The sequence below is a fragment of the Xenopus tropicalis genome, chromosome 6, assembly GCF_000004195.4.
Source record: "Xenopus tropicalis strain Nigerian chromosome 6, UCB_Xtro_10.0, whole genome shotgun sequence".
Lineage (NCBI taxonomy): Eukaryota > Metazoa > Chordata > Amphibia > Anura > Pipidae > Xenopus > Xenopus tropicalis.
This window is the reverse complement of record NC_030682.2, coordinates 42,869,003-42,893,575: the sequence shown is the minus strand read 5'-3', so window position 1 is coordinate 42,893,575 and position 24,573 is coordinate 42,869,003. Positions and strand designations below refer to the sequence as shown.

The following is a 24,573-nucleotide window of genomic DNA, read 5'->3' as shown; positions in this document are numbered from 1 at the left end:
TGAGCAGAGGCAGAAATGTGTCATGTCAGTGAGCCTGGTGAAACGATAGAATTTCTGTATGTTATTTTAGAAGAATGAACGTAGATACGGTCATATTTCTATTTTAGGCCATTTAAGATAAAATTTATGTTCCACAGAGAAAACGGCTGGAGAGAGGCTTGTACAGCCCAGCAACATTGTTTATTGTTTGGAAGTATTATTTACGTATCCACAGCAAACTATGATGTCAGGAGAAACACAAGTCTGAGTTCCAATAAATTAGAAATGTGGCTGGGTGGGTCAGTTTACTTAATGCATTAACGAAGCAAATCAAAGCTCACATAAAAATAAAGGAACAGAACAGGCTGAAATGTACTCGAATAAATAAAACACACGGGAATACAAGAAGCAAAGCAAAACCAAAGGCCACAATGTTATGGCATTGCACATTATAATTTCAAATGTTTCTCCCACTGAGCATAAAGGACATAACTATATAACTGTAGAATACTATTGCCAATTATACACAAATATTCTAATATACAAGCCAATCAGATAAACAAAAGCCTTCTGAACTCCATCACTTCCAGAGATACAATTTAAAGCACTTCTGTGTCACCTTATATAGATGGGGATTCTGGGATACCAAATTTTGAGCAGGTCAGCAGTCGCTGTGAAGAGAACATGATAGCACCCATTACCGCTGCTGTGCAATGGGGTGCTAGTGGGTGTCCACAGTGGTTCAGTTTTGTGGCAGATAGACTGCAGGAGTAATGTTGATGGAAACTCACTTATTTCAATGACAGTATAGGAGATGTAGAAGCAAAGGGATAAATCACCAATCACTAAAATAATAAAATGCTAATGGAAATGTATTGTTAAAGGAGAAGGAAAGGTAAAAGCTAAGTAAGCTTTTTTTTACAGCCATAAGCACTCAAAGAGTCCTCTATCAGAAGAAACACAGGATTTCTTGTCTCATTTTTTTTAAACATGTTCTTAGGGTATCTGACTTCATCTCTCAGAAAACTCCTTCATTCCTGGGGCCAGAGCCTGTGCAGTTATCTCCACTCTCCTGCTCCCCCCTCCCTTAGAAATGTTCTAGCTTCTCTAGGACTGTTTAATCAAGTATGGTAATGCTTTTTGCAGAATAAATGTAGTGTTCTAGGTGGCACTAATGTGGCGAATCTATTTGCAGTTAAATTGCAGTTAGTCCTTTTAAGTTCTATGCATAAATAGTGCAAATGCTCCCCGGTCACTGACCCTTCTCTTAAATGGCAGAGGTGGTGGTGGTGCAGGAGGCTATGTGGGATGGGAAGGTTTAGGTATTCCCCCTCCCATACCCTAATTTGCACGTCATGTAGACTCACAAGTTATGGAGTGGTGGCAGATGAAGGCCACAAAGTGCCTTGTACTTAAAGCGATATTGACACCTATTACGCTTTTTTCTAAAATCTTGCCATTGTAATTTTATTGTTAAAAGTTACTATACTATTATAAAGAACATTTTAAAAGTATAGTCGCATTACCAGAACAAGCATATCTACTATAGTTTAACAGGGCAGCCATCTTTCCTCTTCTCGTGAATGCTACCTTTTAAATGCCTTCAGAAAAAAAAAAAAAAAAGAATCATCCAATTGAAAGGCCCTGCAATTGTGTGTAAGGGGCAGAGTCCTGTGAAGCAGGCAGTCAACGGAGCGCTCAAGCCTGCCTGCATTAATTATCCTTGCTTGAGGGGGGGGAGGACGAGGGAGAGGGATGAAGAGCCCAGTGAGGATAGGAAAGGGCTAGATAAAATAACTCACATGGCAGCAGACAGACGCATGTTAAACATCAGAGGTATCCGAAGAGGGAAAAAAAAGGTCACATGTGAGGGTCAGGTAAGGGACCCTGGCTCAAAGTAAGGGAAAGTTTGTGATGTCAGAAAGCTCCACTTCTGACAGACAGCTAGAGAAGATACAGTCGGGCTGTCAGACAGTCGGGTCCAGGAACTTCAGTAAGATTTACTTAGAGTTACAGAACATTCAGGAAAAAATGGTCAACATGACCCATAGGTAGGTTTTGATGCAGGTTCATTTTTTAAAAATAACTTTTTTGGTGTCAGTATCACTTTAATGCCAGCAATATGGCAGGGGGTAAGGCAAGGGTTGGTTTTCATCCAACAATTCTGCACCTAGCACCATACTTTTTATCTAAAGCAAGTTGGAGAGTGCAGCCAGACAATAAACAGAAGACTCCACTGTGGTCCTTTTGCACTTTTGTCCAGTGTTATAGTAAATGACACTTTATTTCTGCTTTTTGGTAGGTAACCAAAAGTTATTATGAAGCTACAGGGGCGGTACTGTCTGCTGCTTTAGCTTTGCTAACTTCAGTTGGAGCTCCCTCTCTGCTGCTGCTTCCCTCTCTGCTGTTGCGGACCTCTCTGCTGCTGCCGCTGCCCTCTCTGCTGCTTCAGCAGATGCCAATCCAATGAGAAAGGTGAGGGTGGGTCACCATTTGGAAACTGGCTGTTCTGGTGACATTTTATTTTCCAGCTAGCCTCAAATACTTATGGGTATTCAACAAAATTATGGAACCATGAGCATTATGTGGGAAATTGAATTCTCTTTTCATAGACACCAAACACACCAGGCCTAACACATATTATTCTGGTTTTATCAGAATATTGGATAATCCTGAGATGGATCATCATCACATGGGAGTTTGTGGGGAGCCCTAGCTATAAGCTAATTGCTGGGTGCCATGATTTTTATCTTTGGTGAAAGATATTTATTTTATGGGCCTAAAGAAATATTAACTAAGAATCTGCCCTGAGATAGACCACTCCACTGTAGTACAGGTATGATAATTTAGTTACTTTGTTGATTCATTTGGCCCTGTCGGGTTCTTCACACCTCACTATCCCCTAGTCAGACAGTCCGTCTTCACCGTCTTTTAGGGGGTATTTGTGAATTACCCCCTACTGTTAAGGTGGTAAACAGACTTTCTAAAAACTTAACCCTTTACTGCTCCACCCTTGCTTAACCCTTTACTACTCTTGGCTTTTGTGACAGTCGCACTGCCAGCTTTGTATGTATGTATGTATGTGTATTACATTTTTACCAGATGGTAGGTAAGGAGTTAGGTATGCTCTATTCAAGAACTTTATCTGGACATACAGTAGCTATCCCTCATGGAGATTAGGAACCAGTTCAGGGACCAAATTAAATTCAAGTCTAATTCTGTCAGACAGGACTTGTTGACTATAATTTTGGATTTAGGGCATGTGAAAAAAACGCCTGTATACATATCCTAAAGCTGGCTATACAATTACTGATAATTTCGTAAATTTTCGATATGTTTGTGGGCTCAGAATTATTGCTTGGATAATCGGTTGTTCAGTCAATCAGCCAGGTTAAAAAATTTTGGTCAATATCCTTGGGGGACCTACATTGGAAGTCACTTTGATATGATTGGTGTCTGCCAACTATTTCATGTTTAGAACATCCTCTGATTTATCCTACAATTTCAGTCTAAAGGGTAGTTTTAGTTGGAAGAAGACTAAAAGCTGAACGTGTATGGCCAGCTTTAGTTGTGAGCCAAAGTAGTTCTCAAAGCACTTAACCATCTGATTAGGGTTGGTAATGACTTATTTCCCACTCCTCAGATTACCTTTACAGACATATACCCTTTTGCCACCATTGCTAGTAGCTTCCATCCTTTTTACCTTTATCAAAGCAAGCTGCCAGCAGATCTATTTTCTATATGACCTATCTGCATAGCTGATTTGTTTCTTCAGTTTATGCTTATGCTAAGTCAGTTTCTGTCCTAGCCAGCTTTTTCCTCACTTTTAATGAGAGCTTTTTCCTCATTTTATCTTGTGTCTTTAATCAGGGAGATATAGGAGTCCCTAGTTAAGGCTTTGCCCACATCCATTTCAATCATCACCAAATCAGCCCCTTAATGTTGCATAACTATACCATATCCTTAAGAGCCAATGCTATGAATTGTGTCCCTTCTAAATAATATTATCCCTTTAATGTTGCTCCATAAATTTGAAAGGAAGTTCTGACAATCAATCTTCATTGTGGTGAATGTAGAAATAACAAACTTTCATTTCTTTTTAATTCCTTGCAGAACAGTTCAGCTAGATCAGTAAAACTATCAATTAAATAAGCATATGCTCTTTCTCAATTACAAAGTTAAACAGTACCATGTTAAAGATAAATAATAACAAATAAAAGTTAACCACTGTTGTCATTATCTAGCTGCCAAAGAAAGGTTAATATCAGCTTTCAATTCATCTCAGTTCTCAGGCAGCTATACCATTAGTAAACAAAACTATGGGCCAGTTCTTTTTATTTCTCTAGAGAACCTGGTTTTAATACACCAGCATAAATTTTCAGTCAACACCCTAGATCACCATGGAGAAAGTAGGAGAAAAACAACAAAACTCTCTAAAAGTCTGGACTTTCCAAGGTTGATGATGCCTTTGCTAGAACCCAGGTGGAAAAGTTGGAAGATATCCAGAAGTTTAATCTAGATCGAAACCCCCACAAATAAGAGATAACTCCTGGCAAGTAAGGCTACATACAGTGTTCCTGAATCTATTTTTCACTATTATAGCAAGAGATATTTAATATATTAATTCACATTCCCAACCTGCAACACTTAAAGACATCAGCAAAATACAAAGCTTTGGTCTCCAAGAGCTCTCCATGGCACACATATATGAAAATGAAGTGACTGGACTGGCAGGACACTGAGAAAAAACCAGTGGGCCCCAGCTCTCATGGGCTAACTCAGACCTGATCAACACTATGAAGTACTGGCGCTCCCCCCCCAACCTCCGCTAAAGGCAGTAAAGTATAAGGTATGCGCTGGGGGGACCTGCAGACGGCAGGTTCTGGGATCAGCTCACAACTGGGGCAGGGTGCCCCTGTGAGGTTATGGAGGCACTTGGGGTGGAAGCCCGTATACATTTGACCTACTGATTGGGTTTATATACAAATAATTAATACATACCTAAATATACGCCTAGGTGCTGAGTTCTCCTTCTTTATACAAATAAGAAACAGCATATCACATATTATTAAGAAACTTGGAAAGCTTGGAAAAGGTCTGGCATTTTGTTGAGATTTTTAACGTTATTAAAAGAATAAAAAAAAACTGATAATTAAATTCACTTCGACTGATCCAAAATACATTACGTTTCCTTAGCTAAAATCTGCTGCTGCCTGGAGGGTGGGAATGACAATGTATCTTGAATGGAAAACAAAGGTGCAAGAGACGGACGGTAATTCCTGGGCACTAAGATTATAATTTCCTGTTGTCAGTAGTTTGCTTATTCTCTCAACACATTAAATATGTGAAGACACAATACAAAAACCACAAAACAGAGCAGGAGAACAATATTTTGCTGCTAGTCTTTCAACATTTTTACTGAATAAATAAGAATTTAAATATCAACTGGCCCAGTGCAAATGACTGACTTCACTAGCGCAAGATTGCTTACATGCTAATAAATAAGGGCCATTTTTTTCAGGCACATTCAGGGATATTTTAGAAGGAGTACCAGTTTCAGTGTTGAAGTTTATTAGGCCGGTTGTGGCATTCATAAGAACTACAGCAGATAAGAGGCACATTACCATATCACAGACAGGCACAAAGAATCTCAACCCAAAGAGCAAAACTGAGCCAAGACCTCAAGAAGTGAGCCCGAATGATGATAGCCTCATCTTTATTTTCAACCTCTTGTCTCTTATATATTTAATACTGGGAAGCAAGTGATACTTCACAAACTGATTTTTGATGGGTACCACATAACATAATACTGTAGGTCTAATTTACAACACAACCGAAGTCTGCAACTCTCTGCTCTCTGAAACGGACAGCAAAGGTCTGCAGCTAAATGCCAATTGTGGCCTTTTTTGCACTTTTCACACCGTGTGGAGCATTGTAAATGACTACTAATTTAGGGACCACCACCCAAAACTGTATTTGCATAGTGAAAAAAAAATTCCAATATACATTAATTAAACATGAAAATTGTACATTGAACTTGAAAGCGGTATTTGTTTATCCTTTCTGTTCTCTGGGTCTGACTCACTTGGCTCTGGGCTCAGTTAGTTCTCCTCCAGTCTGTTAACCAGCTTGTTGCTATGGAAAGTTGCTTTGTGCGGAAATCCCCTTAAAAGTACAGTGATCTTTATTCATGTGAAACAACCATAATGTCAGAGCAACTATATACCACCCCTGATACCAAATACATAACAAACAAAATGTAATACACTACAATATTCTAAGTATATTTATACTACTTAAACTGGTGTAACCCTTACCAAGAGTGAAATTTCATTAGAGGAATTTTAAAATGTAAAGATTTTAACATTGTCCAAAGGTTACATTTGCTTTTCAATTCTATGCCTCTATGGTTGCAGAAGGAGGCAGAATTCAGCCATTTTCTTGAATATGGACTAGTTATTCAGTAGTTCTATTGTGCAAGGGCTTATTCAACTGCATTACCTATTTTTGAATTTCAACAAAAAATAGGATTTTCTAAATGGTTATAAATGGTTTGACATATACACACACACTCATGCATACATATCTATACTCTTAGTCATTTTCCTACTAAGAAAGCTCCAGAAATTTAAAGGACAGTAATGAACTGAGACAGCTTAATAGATACGCACTGGTATTTACATCTGGTCTAAAATTAATTTGAATGCAGAAAAATGTATTGTCTATTCATTCGATTTCATTTCCAAGAGAAAATATTTCTGTGCAGACCTCTGAATGCACTCTGTAGGGTCAGTAAAAATATAATGATTCCTACAATATCATTCATAGCTGTGAACTGAAAAAGTTAACTTACATTTCCAACTACAAATGCACATTTATACTTAAGAATGTGAATAGGATATTCCATATATTCAATACATGCTGAGTGCATTACTAATTGCCGAATAGATTTTTTGTCCTTTGCATCACCCCACTAACATAAAATAGCATGGCAAAAAGAAAACTGCAGTCTCTGTAAACAATCACCGGTAATAGTTCATATCCATCCCTTTGCTGATGTATTTGTGCCTTTGAATTGCTAATATATAACATTTCTCTTCAGTTTGTCCATATTTTCCCAATGCCCTCGCTTAATTTATGTTCAGTAAGGTTGGAAATAGAGCATAAAAACACGATTGATCTTTTATTTAATGTGACTGGTGGCATGGGCATATTAAGCAGTTAACAAAGAGCGTTCTTCATCACTCCCAATTAAGTGTGTTCTGCCAAATCCATATCTCTTTCACAGAAGACAGCTTTTTCTAGAAAAATGGATTTCAGAACAAATATGTCATTCTGAAAATTAATCTCATTTACAATAAATTACTAGAATAGCCAAATATGCTTTGCACTCAGAAATTCATACAGATTTGTTTTTCATATTTTTTCTAACTTATTGAGTGGACAGTCAAAAGATTTACACCCCCACTGTAACAGGAGAGTGTCTACACTGTAGATGTAGTGGTAACCCAAGACCTCCAGTAGCAAATCTGAGTTAGTTCAATAGCCAACACCCAAAAGGCCAAAAACAGCCATTCAAGACTAGACCAGATCAAATGTATTACAGTCAGGAGTCTGCTTCTGGCACACAATCCCCATTACATGCTTAGATTGCCAGTCTATGGAGAGATCTGTGCAAGTTTTCAGCTCAAAATCTCTTAAGCTCACTAAAAACAATCTTATATCTCATATACTTCTTTTATTCGACAAAAAACACCAAAATGCCTACAGTTTTTAAAAACTGTATGAATATTTTTTTGTTCATCTCTGCTTTTGACATGACTCTCTGACAATTTTTATCTTTCTTAAAAATAAGACAAACTGTACACAAGGCCCAGCACAGAAAAACTATAGGAAATTAATACATTTGCCATTACTTGAGCTGTGGGGGTGTAGAACATTTTTTGCCCTGACGTTCTAGAACAGGGATCCCCAATCTTTTTTACTTGTGAGCCACATTTGGATGTAAGAAGTGTTGGAGGGCCACACAGGTATGAAAAAAAATTATTTGGGGAGGCCAAATAAATACTGTGATTGGCTATTTGGTAGCCCCATGTAGCTCCTGCTAGCCTGCAGTTGGCTTTGTTTGGAGTAAAACTGTGTCTGTGCTTCCAAAATTTGTCTCCAAGCCAGAGATTTAAAAATGGGTATCTACTTTGAGGCTGCTGGGAGCAACAGTAACTGTGGTGAGGTAAGGGGTGGTGAGCCACTGGCTGGAGATCACTGTTCTAAACTATCACAACCCTGCACTAATTAAGATGACACATGAAATCTTCTCCTCCCTTGCACAAGAAAAAAGATACACTTGCTAAAAAAATATTGTAAATATTGTAAGAATCACAAAATGTCTTTCTGTTTTTGCCTGGTTACCTAAAGTAATAGATTAAAACATGGATCTTGAACTCTCAACCACTCAACAACTGCAACTACACTTTTGAGTCGATTTCAACAGCTGGAAGGTCATCAGTTTGATATTCCTGGCTGAGAGAGCTTGGATGAAATTTAGGATACAGATTTGAAGGTCATTGCATTATGTGGTCTGGAAACTAAAAGAAAAGCAATAAAACCTGCTTATGAAGGTGTTTTTAATTATAACTGCAAACATCAATGAGAGCTTCCAAAATGATCAGGCTCATACTTCTAATAACTACGTTTATCTGGGGAAAAATATGTGACCAGCTAAATATATATCATTTTAACAGCCTTATGCTTCCTAACAAAATACCCTTTAATTGACAGAATATATGGTACATTCAGCAAACATATGGGCCTCTATAAACAACTGCCAAATCTAAAGATGGAGCTGGGCTGAGTGGAGCACTGAATTTTTCATCTTGCACCCCCAGGGTCTTAAATGACCCCTACAGTCTTTTGGCAAACAGTTATATAATATATTTAGGTATTAATAATCTCTTGTTATAGCAAATAATATTTAACTAAAATGTAGAATTGATTTTTTTCTTGATTGTTTTTCATTTGTGCCTAGAAGTAGAATACAAATCCATTAGAGACATTTATCCAGTAAGATCCTTGTTATTATTGCTAAAACAGAAGTAAAATCCCATCATTATAATGTAAAGTATGAAACTAACACCAACACGATCAAAGTGTAACAGAATAGTTCAGCCCACAAAAGGATGTCAAATTCATCTCTGCATTTAAAGGGGCATTTTGACATTGCATCTGTCAAATGGCTAAAATGATGCCTCTGGGCTACAAAACAGTTCAAGACTTGTTCCCAAAGAAGATAACTAAATTACAAAATGGATTTTTAAAAGCAGCCTTTGTGGTTAAAAAGAATATAGACTCCATTAAGAAGGCAGTTCATCAAAATAAAGTGGCTCCCAGCAAGTGACTGCCCACAAATTACCGCCTGTGACCAATCTATAACTTTGTGTGTAATCATTAAAGAGAGCCGAAAACATTACAAGATGGAAAGAAAGGCACAAACCACTGAAAAGAAAGCGTTTACATTCAACACTGTCCTATTAACAGCTGAGATGCTCTACTACATGCCTAATAAGGGAATGTAAAAAAAAGTCATAAACAGAAAAAAATGCGCACAAATAAGAATAAAATTTTGCATTTTGCAATGTTCATTAGACTGTTATTGCATTGCAAATTTTAACTGTGCAATTGCAAACTTTTAAGGCACGCTTGAAGGTGGTGTCATCTTTTGGAGCAAACTTAACAACTATTTCATCAAGTCGAATTACACACACTGCGCACACTGTCACAGACATGAACATTCGCAAACTTCCTTCCACTGTTGGAAGTGGTTGCTAAACAGTTTCCGCGTTGACAAAGCCCATATTAAATTCACGCAAAGGCACATTAGTTCGCACAGAGGCATACATTTTCACAAATAATTTATCCCTTACTGACTTTTACTACATTCCCCCTAAGCATCTTTAGACTACAATAGATATCTACTTCAAAAATTAAAAACCCAAAATGGAACAGTAAAATTCCTAGTTTATATATTGTTGCATTAAATAATTTAAAAAATAACATGCGTGATGGTAAATTTATGTTTATTTTAAGCACGCTCCATTTTTTTATCATTAGGTAAGAATGGCACGACAAGCACCATCATAGGCTCTTCTGAGAGATTGCCACTGTGGGCAACAGAGGTTAATGCTGACTATTCTAACACCATTTGGAATGAGTAAAAACCACAGAGGGCAAAGTTCTTGAAATTCTGCTGATTACCCTTAGGGGGAGATTTATTAAGACACAAATGCTCGGAGCGTTCATTCTCGCCGTTTTTTTCGCGCTTGCACAACTTTTTCATACGCCCGCGCAACTTTTTCGTACGATTGCGCGAAAAATTCGGAAAAGTTCTGCTGTTGTTTACAATTGTTCGGTACAAAAATTTCGGGACTTTCGGATCGCCAATACGATATTATCGTGACTAATATGATTTTTTCGTAAGCATTTTCGTGATATTTGCGATCTTCAGAAATGATCATATCCAATCTGAACAAGAATGGAACCACCAACTGTGCTAGAAGCAAGTACAATTGAAGAACAACTTCAGAATACCAAAGTGACAAGACAACACAGATTTTTTCATAATAGAACCCATACAATAAATTTCACAAACATATATTAAATGCAGTTTTTCTAGATCCATAAAGTCATTGTTTCCAAATGAATTTTTAACAACACAGTAGCTAAAGCTATGGACAGAATCTCTCTTATGAAAGCCAAGGCTACAGACAGACAACATTTAGTAAAGGCACATCCCAAACAGTCAGCTCCTGCATTGAGAGTGCCAAACAAAATGATATTCCATGCCAAACAGATGAACAGTCATTTATAGGTTACAAAATATTAGAATTACACATTCTTACAAATAAACTTTGTATAACAATGTACATGATTCTTAATTACATAAACCAGAAATGGAGACCATCTTTATGTATAACATGTTCTGCTGCACTTTTTGCATGGTTATTCAAAATAAAACACAGGCTTATGAGTCAAGGAAAAGCAGCCACCTTATGTACAGGAGCCTTGAGCAACAGGCAAATCTAACATCATACATTCAGGTGTAGAAAACAGGCTGAGCGATCAACATGTGTATCTTGGTATCCTGCATTCCTATAATGTATCATAACAGGTGCTGTAAACAGACATGGCCACCTACACAGGTATCATATTGAGCTGCAGACATAGAGGCCTGGGCAACAGATTGTTCTTCACTACAACAGACTAACTATGCTATACAACTATACAACCCAACATGCTGACCTGGGAACTTGAGTAACCATGCCAGCTGATTTTCCTTCGGAGAACTCATCAGAATTTAGTACATATTGGTCCTACTATGACCCGCAGCAGTTTGTTCCACTTTATTTTTGCTTTATAAATAATGTAAATTAGAGTGCTTAAAGGGACACTAAAGCCTAAAAAAAGAATATGGCTAGAAATGTTTAGCTACTGTATGTGTTTTGTGCCCTTGTACCAGCCCAAAGTCACCAAAGCTCTATAGAAATAAAGATCCATGCCTCTGAAGATGCCCACAGTAGTTCTCCATCTTTTGCCTTGCCAAACTACTGCACATGCTCAGTCTGCTCTTGGCTGATGTCAGTGACCTGAGCTTAGGGATCAACTCACAATATTCTTCATTCCTATGCTTGCTCTAGTCACTGCCTGTTCACAACTAAACATTCATACAAGCCAACCAATCACAGTCCTGTCTGGCTGCTCCCTAACAAACTAAAGTCCCACACTGGTACTTTGAGCTTGGAGCTAGACTTTAGCTGAATCCTTATTGTGTGACTTTTCTTATTGGTTTGATGCCAGGGTTCCTTTGCACAGTCAGTCACTGGGTGACTACATACTCAAGGTTAGAAAAAGTGGGCGGGCTGCCAAAAGCCAATCATATTTCTTTCATTGTTTTCAGTGGGGAAATCTTAACCGCTGCCATTCTCACATTTTTAATGTCAGGGTCCCTAAACTTTGCACAATTTGTCACTGGGTGACTATGTTCTAAGTTTGGAAAAGTGGGCAGGGCCAACAACAACCAATCAGATTTCCCCTATAGCCTTCATATGTTTAAATATAAACTGCTGCGATTCTTTAAATATTAACACTAAGGTTCCCAAACTGCAGATCTAGTCCCCAGGTAACTGTGTTTCAGAGTTAGAAAAAGTGGGTGGAGCCACCAACAGCCAATCAGATTTTAACTATTGATTTTCAATAGGGAAATTCAACCTGCCATTCTCAAAGTATTAACCCCAGGGTCACTAGGGCACTGCATTTTTAGGTTTTAAAAAATGGGTGGAGCCACCAACAGCCAATTGGTTTAAATTTAAAATACTGCCTTTCTCACACTATTTATGTCAGGGTTAGACACAGTGGGCACACCCACCAACAACCAATCACAATTTACTTATTGACTTTTATTGGTTTAAATTTAAACTGCTGCTGTTCTTTAACTATTAATCCTAGGGTTTCTAAACTTTGCAGAGTTAGTCACTGGGTAACTGCAGTTCCAGGTTAGAAAAAGTGGGCGGAGCCGCCAATCAGATGTCACTCGTTGACTTTCATTGGGAAATTTAAATTGCTGCCATTCAGACACCAGGATACCCAAACTTTGCACAGTGGTCCAAGGTAAGAAAAAGTGGGTGGGGCCAAAAACAGATCAGATTTCATTTAGTGACTTCATGTTTTTCAACCCAACATGAAGTTTGTTCTCAAACTTCCATTTCTAGTTCACTTTAGAACTTTAGTACACAACAGACCAATAACTCTAAAAGTGTTTATGAAGCCAGTTGCATGGAAGTGTTTGTGCATTACACATGGGAAGAGGCCAATCTGTGCCAGTAGGTATATAGGCAGAACAACATGATATGTTCAGGGTAACCTCTGCACAAACACTATGTTCCTTCCCAGGAATGCTGATTTGCATATGCAAAGTGATTAATACTCAGTTGAGAGGTTGTGCTCTCTGTATAAAACCCCCAGTCTGCAAACAGTTGCTTTGGTCAAGGTTTTGGTTGTGCTGTAGTTGTCAGTGTAACTAAAGAATCAGAGAAAGTTGTTTTGCGCAGTGGCAGTATCATAGCCAATGAGGTCAAACCGAAGCATGATTATTGCTAATTGTGATGAAGCTGAAGCTTGATGAACGCGGAGGGGCTGTGTTCCCATTAGGGAAGAGCTGCTGACTTATTTTTTGTCGGGGGCTTTGCACATGCTCATTATGCCTAATCATGCTTCACTTCTTTTGCCCCAGCCATTATGCGGGCATTTTCTTTTATAGCTGCCAGCTGGAGCCTTACCAAGGCGATTAATGGCATTGCACCCGTACACTTCTGCACCCTTTTTGTGTTTGATTTGTGCACCCTGGATAGGTGTCATAGTCCTCTGGGCTTGACCCTAGGCCAAGACTTGGTGGTTCTCACCCTAGCTTCTGCGAAGGTGGATCTGCCCGCACATGCTGTTCATTGGCGAAAGCCTTGGACACATGAGCATCGGAGCCCATGCCTTCGGGTAGGACTCACAGGCGATGACTCAACATCAGAGAAAGTTGTTTGTAGAATGATAGAATTCAGAATGTTTTTTGGTTAGAATAAGCCACAATTACCATCTAAACTAATATTTTGGGTGGTGAAGATATGGTAAGTTTGTTGTAAACAAGTTACATCTAAGTACTAAGCTAAACTTTGTATAGGGAAGGATGAATATAATATCCTGTCATAAAATGTGTATAAAATGTGTAATAGGGCAGCACTAGTTTATATGTACCTGAATACATGATACACCTGTGTTTCTATGCCAATGGGATAATTTGGCCAGTATAATTTATGGATTAATTTTTAGATTCCACCTTGTTCTCTATAGAGGTTGAAGAAAAAATTATATACACAAGAGAATTGACCAATGTGAATGCTAATTAGGTTCCCAGCACTATATCAGCCATTTTGATATTATCTTACATATAGAGATAATTACAAAATGTTTGCCTTCATTATGTGACACAGCAATCAGACACGGGGATAAAGGACAGACTTGTTCAGTGCTGGGAAATTGTGCTTATTGCTCCCAATTCCAATTGCAGGAACAAAGAACAGGGAAAAAAATTTACACAGATCAGATGGGATTCTCATTGGAGGATTATTTTGCATATCCATGCAGCCACTGGCTTTGGAGAGCTGATAAATGTTTCATTAAACAATGCAAAAACTCTAAAACTCCACATTACATGACATGGCAACCCAGGAACCAGTGCAGTCTGCATATTATGATTAATATGATTATTAATCAGCTTCTATGGCAGATATGACTTGATGTGCCGTTTTGATAATTTACTATGTTCCCTAAGCTTAGCCTCCCAACAGCAGCCCAGAGTAAAATGAGCATGTGCAAGAGCCAAATCTTATAAAAGATGGTCTAACAAAGTAACAACATGGTGGCCCCCTTTGGACAAATTTGAAAGCATAAATCATTACTTTAATTAGGTTTCTCAATCCCAGGGCTTGTGCAGTAAATTCATAATGTTTATATTTATGTTCAGTATACACAATACAGCATTTCCAATGATTTTCAATTTTAGACTTTAGTTCTCCTTTAAAGCCACAATTCAAATTTAGGATTTTTAGTGCAAAAAAATGTGAAACGTGGAAAAAATTAAAATACTAATGTTGATAAGTCAGTCCCATTGACTAATGCATGTGCAATAAAGTAAAATTTGAAAAATGCACTGGTCCAGGGAAAAATCAAATAGACACAGGTGTATTTTTTTCTTTGGTCCATGGAAAAAAGTTATAGATTTGATTCACTGGGGGGTGCCAAACATGTTGGGTTAATTTATCTTTTAATAAATTACTAAACTGTCATTGGAAGTCTAAAGGGTAAAGAAAAGGTTTTTACCTCCTTCACCTTTTTACCTCTCTAAGAACTGGATACTTTTGTACTGAAACATTGTCAGAATCTCATTGGAAACCTTTCCAAGCTTTTATAACAATATTCCAAGGACTGGAGCAGTTGTGAAGGCAAAGGGCAACCCAACTCATTATCAGCTAATAAATAATCATATACTGCCTGGAGTTTCCATTATTTTAGAGTTATTAGTGTAAATGCTCTCTTAGCACTTTGGAAAAAAACAACAAAGATTTTAAATATCTTAAATTCTGCCAAGACATGAAAACTTTTATACCATTTTTTTATGATAGGTGCAAAATATAGGTTCATGTGGGATCAGTGTGCAGCTTAGCTGGTGGTTTTCTTTAGGCTTTGTGACATATTTTCCAGTGCAGTGAATTTTAGATAATGGTTTTAGACTTTTAGTGACTACAAAAGATAAATTATAGCCCCCTTGGCAGTAACAAAGAGCTTGTTTCCAAACTCTGCTTTGTAGCTCTTGCCAATAATCTGAATTTGTGGATTAAAAGGCATGTGGAATTTTGGAAATCCTGGGTTGATATCCTAAAACAGTGATTTTAGTTGTATCTACTGAATTGTGATCTGTATATTGCAGCAGTTGTTATGTGAAAAATCAAACTTGCAGGCTGTCGATAAGGAGTTGAGACGACAAAGGTTACCTGTGCCTGGTGTATAAGACTCGTATTCTCAAACTTATCAGTCACCTTAATGAATGATTTATGACTAAGTTTAGCCTGGTTTGGCAAAGTTGCTGTGAAATGTGTTGTACAGTGGGCAAAATCTCATGAATATTTGTTAGCATGCTGTCCTTTAATCACTAACTGGGACAGGAATTCAATCGTATTTGCCTAATATATACAAATAATTGGAATTATAAAGAAGGGATACATATAATATAACATACAGTATATGTATATTGGTAACTTTGCAAAACCAAAGTACCTATTGGTATGTTATTTACAATTTTTAGTGGGGTTGATAAAATTATATTTATATTTTAAAAAAATATGCTTTGGTTCCAAATGGTGATTTAACTTCCACTGGTGCAACATCCCAAAAATTGGACAGCAAAAGACCAGCTATAAAAACAGAAAATAATGTGTAAAAAATAATTTATATTCAAAATATACTACAGGTACCTTATTGTTTAAAATCCAAAACCATGAAACTAAGAAACAACTCTTCCCCAGTGGCATTTCAGAGAGCAGCTACTATTGATAAAAGCAGTGCCGGGCCAAGCCAGCTACCAAAGTGGGCAACCTGGCCGTTTTGGCCCGCCTAGCCACATCCCCCCCATATGCTCGCAAACGAGTGGCTGGGTTGCGGGCAACTGGTTGGGGGGACTGCCATGAGGGGGAAAGTGCCCGGAACTAGAGGTAGGTGAAAGAAGAGGAACCTGTCTGGCGCCCCCCACTATTGCGCCATAGGCAGATGCCTCTTTTGCCTACCCCTAGTTCTGGCCATGGATAGAAGGGATTTTATCAGAAAATGTTGTGTATGGTGTGTGACTGTATTTGTACAAGTGGGGTAGCTACAGAGCAGATCCCATCTGGGACAGGCAAATGCAGGGCAACCTTTATTATTTGGAGCACAGAGACCTGCACTTCTCACATTATTACTTCTCTAATATCTAGTGCTGCCTGCATTTAGCAACTCTGTATTCATGAGAGGAGGGCTTGAAATGTTGCTTTTGGATGCCCCTTAGCTTGTGCGTCATTCAAGGCACAGCAAGCCCTGTACTAGTTGTCAACCTATGGTGGTTTTATACAAAGCTGAGTTGTACCCACAAGGCTCTGCCTCGATTCAGCAAATGGTGCAAAGAGCAGGCTCCACTGCAACAAGAAGTTGCCTTTGCTGTCACATATTTGTAGAGAAGCCCTCAATTCTTTCATCTATGTCACTGTGAAGTATGAATGATAAGATATACTTCAAATGAGAGCCATAAAAATAATGAGCCGTTGAGCTGCTGAAATTCATAAGCTTTCAAAATATGAGTAGACGTCAGATGTAAATAAAAACTCAAATACTGAAGTTGACATGCAGTGCAAGAGACAGAGTACAGCAGGCATGGTTATTCTTCAGCTTTTTAATATCTAGAGTATATTTCTGTATTCTATCTTTTGCCCTACATTTAGGCACAGCACAAGATTTTACAATTATTTTGTCTAATTGTACAAGTATGAACATGTTATACAAAATGCTCAGGACCTGGGGTTTTCCAGATCACCATACAGTAAGTCTCCTAAAAAAATAATTTAAATATTAATTAAACCCAACAGGATGGTTTTGTCTCCAATAAGGAGAAATTATATCTTAGGATCGCGTACAAGGTACTTTTTTATTATTACATTAAAAAACACAAACCAAACTTATGAATTTCAGCAATGACTCTGGTTATCCAGAATGTTTGAGTTTTCTGGATAAGTGGTCTTTCAATCATTTGGATCGCTACACCTTAAATCTACAAAAAAATAATTTAAACATTAAATAAAAAACAATAGGATTGTTTTGCCTCCGATAAGAGTTAATTATAGCTTAGTTGGGATCAAGTACATGGTTTTTTTATTATAGAGAAAAAGGAGATAATTAAAGAAAATAATAATAATAATTTGCTTATAACGGAGTCTATGGGAAATGGCATTTCCATAAATCAGAACTTGCTGTATAATGGGTTTCCAGATACCAGATCCCATACCTTTAATAGAATAAACCTGAGTCTATGGGAGATGGCCCCGGGATTTAGAAGAACGAAGATAGACAGAAGAGGATTGCTTCTCCTTTAAGATAGTTGAAGTCTGTACCTGCGTTCATTAAGAAAGTTTGTAAGAACTGTACCTGAAGCCTAAAATGACTCTGCAATAGGTGACAGTCAGGGGACACATTATCGACATGACACAACCAAATGCAGTCATTTACCTGAGCCCTGGTTTCAAACCATTACAAAACATACACAGGGAGTTCAAAGTATGCATGCTTTATTTTCATATTGATTTGTTTCCCAATTTTTTTTATCTTCCAAGGAGCTGACTTGCTTCAGAAAGAAATGTTGATTCTTTCAACCTGCTCCAAAATCTGCCTGTGTGTTCTTCTTGTGACATTACAGATCCCTCCCATAATTGGACAGAGGCCGGCGGTAACACTGGCAGCTCCAGCAGACTGTGGTCTGGAGAGTTAAGCCAACACTGGCTGTCACTTAACCTTTCACTAAATGCAGGGACAGAGGAGCAATTTTATACCATCCTCCCACAACATAGGCGTTTTCTGTCTGGTCTGGTGAAAAGAATGAAATATTTTTACAGCCTCTTACTATCTTCCCTCCAAGGCAATTTATGCAGAAGCTGTGACTTAACAAATTCCAAGTTGTTTAAATCTGATAAAATTAAAAATAAACCATTTATAAATTCTCTACAAACACTAAAATATTGGGGAAGATATATAGGACATTAAACATTTTCCTTACAGTCTGGGGAGATTTTAACAAATGGACACATATTTTTGCTAGGGTCCCACTTACCTAAACAACCAAGGCACACTAGCACAGCAGCTAAGAGATACCAGACATAGGTTCAGCAGGCCTGACATGTTGAGTGTCCCAACAAAGCACTTGTATAAAGTGAATTCAGTTATGTTAATTCTTTAATTAACCTGCTTCACATTAAATACTAAAATGCTATAGGGCTATCTAGGACTTTATTTACCACCTTAAACTAGTAATGCACTGAATCCTTCATTTAACCGAATCTGAACCCTATTTACATATTCAGAATTGAGATAAATCAGTAAACCTATATCACTAGTGCAAAAAAAAAAGTCTTGCCTTCAGTAGTATGATACTTTAATATCTTATGGCATAAATGTTTTTAGTTTTGGATACTTCAGCTATAGCTGAATCTTGCAAATATGTAAGAGATTCTGCCAAATCCTGGATTCAAAGCATCCATACTTAAACAAAAAATGCATGACTGTTTAAAAGTTCCAGAAAATGTGGTCCTTTTCATTAATAATCAAATACATGTTTAATACATTTTTAGGAAAGTAAGAGTTTCTACAAAGAAATGTATAAAATTACTACAGGTATGGATTGTAATGTATTATCTAGAAACTGGTTATCTACAAAGCTCTGCCATCAGGGAAAGGGGCAAAGCCAAGCGGGCGCCCTAGGCAACCCAGCCAGCCACAAGCACAATTTCTCAGATGGGTGTGCACGCCAAACAAAAATGGAAGTGGTTAAGAAACAAAGTTTATTTCAATCAATCCTGACCAGTTTTGTGTCTTTCAACAACTACTCACAGGCATATTATCATACATGTATTCACAAAATGTAAAATACCAGTGGATCTGACATCACAACTTTCATAGTTAACTCATACTTATCTGATGAAAAACCAATGTGAATTCTGCTTAATTTCTTTTTAGTTAAATAGCTAGCCACTTTCAGTTACATTAATTTAATCTCTAAATCCCGCTACTAATTATTATGACAGTAAATTAACAAATTAATAAAATACTTGTTCATTCATTTTATTTAATTAATTAGTTAAAAATACAGTATCTAATCATATTTTATAATTGAAACTCTCAAAAGCCGACCACTAATACACTAATATCCTCGACCTGACTCATTTAATCTACTTTAAACCATAGCTGTGTCCTGACTGCAACAGTAGCTATAGTATTAGAAACATCAAAACTGAAACTTAGAATGTAACAATAGCTTTACATCCTTATTATTCCTATCTCAATACTGAAGTATCACTTAGATGCTATAAAAGTAACAACTTTACAAAGTATCTCCTACAAATTAACAATGTCACGGCTGCTTTCATTTCACAGTTACCAATGTTTAGTCATGGACTACAGGATTACAGAGTATCACCGATAGGTTAATAATGACACTATTGCTTTTATTCCTACATAACCTTATTGTTATTAACTTTAATCCGGGGCTACTAGTTCCTTTATTTTATAGTTAAATTAAATATATATATTTAATGATCCCTAAATAAAACACCTCACATCCCATTTTATATTTAAAGGAACAGTAACACCAAAAAATTAAAGAGCTTTAAAGTAATAAAAATATAATGCACTGTTGCCCTGCACTGCTAAAACTGGTGTATTTGCTACAGCAACACTACTATAATTTATATAATAAGCTGCTGTGTAGCCATGGGGGCAGCCATTCAAGCTGGAAAAAAGGAGAAAATGCACAGGTTACATAGCAGATAACACATAAGTTCTGTAGAATACAATAGTGTTTTATCTGTTATCTGCTATGTGCCTGTGCCTTTTCTCCTTTGAATGGCTGCCTCCATGGCTACATAGCAGCTTATTTATATAAATTATAGTAGACTTTCTGAAGTAAACACACAACTTTTACCAGTGCAGGGCAGCAGCACATTATATTTTAGTTACTTTTATACATTTTCATTTTTTGGTGTTACTGTTCCTTTAATTTTTAATGACATTTCCAACTGATTAGCCCCTTGAGTTTTTGTCACAACCTTATAAATTCCTTGAATCTGCAACTGGGAAACATCACCCACCCTGCAGATTTCTGCAGTGTCTCGATACCATTGCAGCATCACTTTTGTTTGATTCATGCATTTGATGATACAGGGGTTGCATTGTGTAGTTCACATACTGCACGCTGCACAGCATACAGGTTAATAAATAGACCCCACCTTTGATTATACAATGTATTACAATTTATAAACCTTTTCATTTCGCCCCTGCACATCCCCCCCCTCCAATGCATGGGAGCAAGCAAAGAAGAAAGAAGAAGCAGCAGGGGCAAGGGAGCATGGACCAGGGGTAGGCAGGAGAGGTGCCTCTTCTCCCTACCCCTAGTTCCGGTGAAAAAAAAAATGCGCACAAATAAGATTAAAGAATCACATTTTGCAATGTAATATTGTTAATTAGACTGTTATTGCATTGCGAATTTTAATTGTGCATTGCAAACTTTTTAAGGCATGCTTGAAGGTGGCGTAATCTTTTGGAGCAAACCTTTTCATTAAGAAGTTTTATTACATACACTGAGCACTGTTGCAAACATTTACAAACTTTTTTTCATTGTCGGAAGTGGTCATTAAACAGCTTCCGCTTTTGCAAAGCCCACATAAAATTAGTGAAAAGGCAAATTTGTTCACACAGAGCATAATTTTCTGTTACCGACTTTTATTACGTTCCCTCAATAGTGTCCTATTTTGAAGAAAGAAAAACTTCAATACTGATTTCTCTGAAATAATAAGGCAGTACTTTTTACCTAGGTAGTAAATATAGGATCTCTTATCCAGAAACTCATTATTCAGCTGCAAATTATGGGAAGGCTTTCTCCCATAGATTATTTTTTAGCAAATATTTCTTAAGATTGTCTTTTTCTGTAGTATTAAAACAATACTTTGTACTTGACCTTAACTAATATTAATGGATCCATATTTCTGACAAAACAATCCTTATTTATTTTTAATTTAATGTTTACCTTTTTTTAAATAGACTTAGGTATGGTGATCCAAATTAGGGAATGATCCCTTATCCAGAAAACTTCAGGCCTTAAGCATTCCAGAAAAAAGATCCCATAACTACACATATTTTCATTATTAAATACCAATACCATTTATTTCAGCCATTAGTCATAACTGAAAATTGATCTTGGTACTCCAAATCCAGCTCTAATTGGCCTTCATGACTGGCTTCCATGAATATTAGAGAAAGCACATAGCCATTCTACCCAAATACTGTATGTCCATAGCTGTCCTTCAGGCTGGATCTGCAAATCAAAGGCTCTAAGCCCCTAGTTTGATGTTTAAATATAACCATTATGTTGGAATGGTGCAGACTTGCAGTAGGTGGCATAGAAGAAGTTTTAGTTTAAAACTAAATTAAATCAAAATTACCTTGAAAGTGTTCCAGGTTAGGTTATATTCTATAATATGAATATGTGCTAAATGTTATACCCAATAATAATGTCAGAAAACATAAGCTCTAATTCACTATATGTGAAATGAGTCAGGTACAACAAGCCGCATTAGTGACATGCAATAATTATTCCTGAAGGAAAACAAGTAGGCCGCATTTTGAGTTAACACATAATCAACCAATTCATTCAGCTCAGATTACCACTAAAATCTTTCTTAAGTATGTGATGACTTGAAAAATACAGCCTGTCCCACTGAATTAAGGTAACCAGGAAATGCGTGAAATCTGGCACTCTTCACTCCTTGGGGTAACCAAAGTGGCACAAAAAAGTATTGCTGAAATAACAACACCATTTGGGCACAAGATTAACTTTAGTTGTCTACTCTTGAATATTGTAGTGTCATTGGTTTTCTATAAATTCTAATCATATGTCATAAAGCCTGATTATCTTCAGTCAGCCTGGGGTTAAATTATAGAGTAAGTATACATTTCTACTTCCCTACATATAGTAAAGCTTTAGGAAATAATATGAACACCTTATTGTCATACTTTTTACCCCTTAAGCAAAGGGTTGCCAACTTCTGGCAGCGGGCAACAAGAGCACAAGGAAATGTCTCAGAAATGACACCGCCATTTGCTAGCCTATACACAAGTTGGAGAGAACTGGTGGGCTCTGTGGCAGGCAGTAAGGACAGGACTGCCTTGAGCTCACTAGTGCTGCACTCATTTCCCATCTGGCGCTAGGTGTATAACACAGGCAGGCCCTAAATGTAAGTACAGTAAAACCTCAATTTTACATCCCCTGATTTCAAGTTTTCCTGCATTTTACACCATTGTTTTGTGGCCCGACTAATATATAACACATAATAAAATACCCAAGTGAATACAGACCTAATGTACACTACAGATATAAATATATAAATACTTATATAGTTTACAAAATCATTTTATTTTTATTTTATTTATTTATTTATTTTTTAAAGTGCAGGTAAGGCATGTTTTCTGGATATTCTGAGCTACTCTGGGAAGAAAATGTGAAAACAATATAGCATTACAGCCATTATCAAATGGTTCAAAGTTCAAGGGCAGCACAAAAATTTGTTTTACTTTTATGCCCAGGATTTTAGCATAATAAGCTTGACACCACCCCGCCTGTCGAATCGCCATTTCTAAGCTGGAGTATCTGTTCCAGTTAAGAAGGCACACCATATGTTCCTAGCCTAGAAAGGCACAAATATTAAATATATCTTGAAATCTCCAACACTCTAAAGATCTAGTTCATTGCCTCCTCTGTGGCATTGAAATAATGTAACCAGTTTAAAGAAAATAAATATTAAACGTAACTTGAAATATTTTGCACCCTAATACTCTATCTCAGTGCCTCCTCTGAGGCATTTTACTTGGGAAGCTGCAGACAGAATATAAATACCACTGCTATATCCTGCTGTGATTAATATTGGATAAGGATTTTGATATAAATTAAGGGGTCAGTCAGGATCTTACAGAACAAGAGTTTACAGGAGTCCAATAGTGATGAGAGAATTTTTTCGCCAGGCATGGATTTGCAGCGAATTTCCGCATTTCGCCATTGACAAATTGTTTTGCGAATCTTCCATTGCGCGGCAAAAAAGTTACTTACGCGTCAAATTAGTCATGGACGCGTCAAAAAAGGGCGCAGGCATGCCGAAGAAAGCGCGGGTGACAAAAAAATAAGACGCGCGACAAATGCGTTTCTCAAATTTTTTGCTGTTTTGCAAACTTTCTTGCCGTTTCGCGAATTTTATGCCGAAGCGAAATGGGACAGATTCGCTCATCACTAGAGTCCAGTTTTCTGATATCAATAGAGAATAATTATATTGGAAAAATGTTTTATTGAAAAGCAACAGTTTAGAAAGTTTTTAGGGTTTCATTCATATATATTTCCATCTTAAGATCTTAGGATTCTAGACACCTGTAGGCAAACCACTGTGGAGCCCTTTGCCACTGGATCATATTTAGTTGTTTCTGCTATGATCTGTTCCTTTCTTGCCCTAATTGAATTCAACTCTTCAGGGCCAATCTTCAGGGCCAATCAGGGCCATATTTAAATATAGTTACTCAAAGGGCTGTGCCTAGCGCTGAAGCTGTAGCGGGGGAGACCCTTGGGTGCCTGTATATAAAATAACATAAAACACAAAAAAATTCCCCAGTTTGCTGCTGGAGATCCAGCAGGATAACTGGATTTGTGGAGTACCTGGTCTCTGGCCTACTGGTATGTGCTACCCTAGATATCGAACAGAAAGTACCTACCACTTTGGCAATCACCACATGTGTATTAGAGTTTCCATGCTGCCCTGCATGTAATGCCTTAACAAAGCCCATACTCCATAAACAAGCTTAATCCTTCTGATATGTGCCATGACTTGCTTCATTTGGTCCCACCTATACTTCAGCCAATGAATAAAATTGGGCTAAAGGGCCCCTATCTGCAATTTATGTTCTTGCTGCATCTGCATGGGTTTCCTCTTAAATGCTAACAAACAGAACCATACAGGTAGGTTAATTATCTCCTGATGAAACTTTGGTGTTTGTGTAACTGTGATAGGGAAAATAGTAGCACTACGAAAGCACCTGAGGCAAAGAATTAACCATTTCTGTATATGCCACAAACATCTTGATGCTATATAAATAAAAGATAATAATAAAGCAAAAAGAAAAGGGCAACCTATGCTAAGCTGCCCACAACACTCACCATCAATAGCCCCT

At 37.4% G+C, this 24,573-nt stretch overlaps 1 protein-coding gene and 1 pseudogene across 3 annotated transcripts in view; one reads left to right on the top strand and one right to left on the bottom strand.

Moving 5' to 3' along the window:
* Positions 1-24,573, bottom strand: part of creb5 (cAMP responsive element binding protein 5) — a 278,427-nt gene that overhangs the window by 237,250 nt on the left and 16,604 nt on the right. The window lies entirely within an intron of this gene.
* Positions 13,068-13,225, top strand: LOC116411824 (annotated as a pseudogene).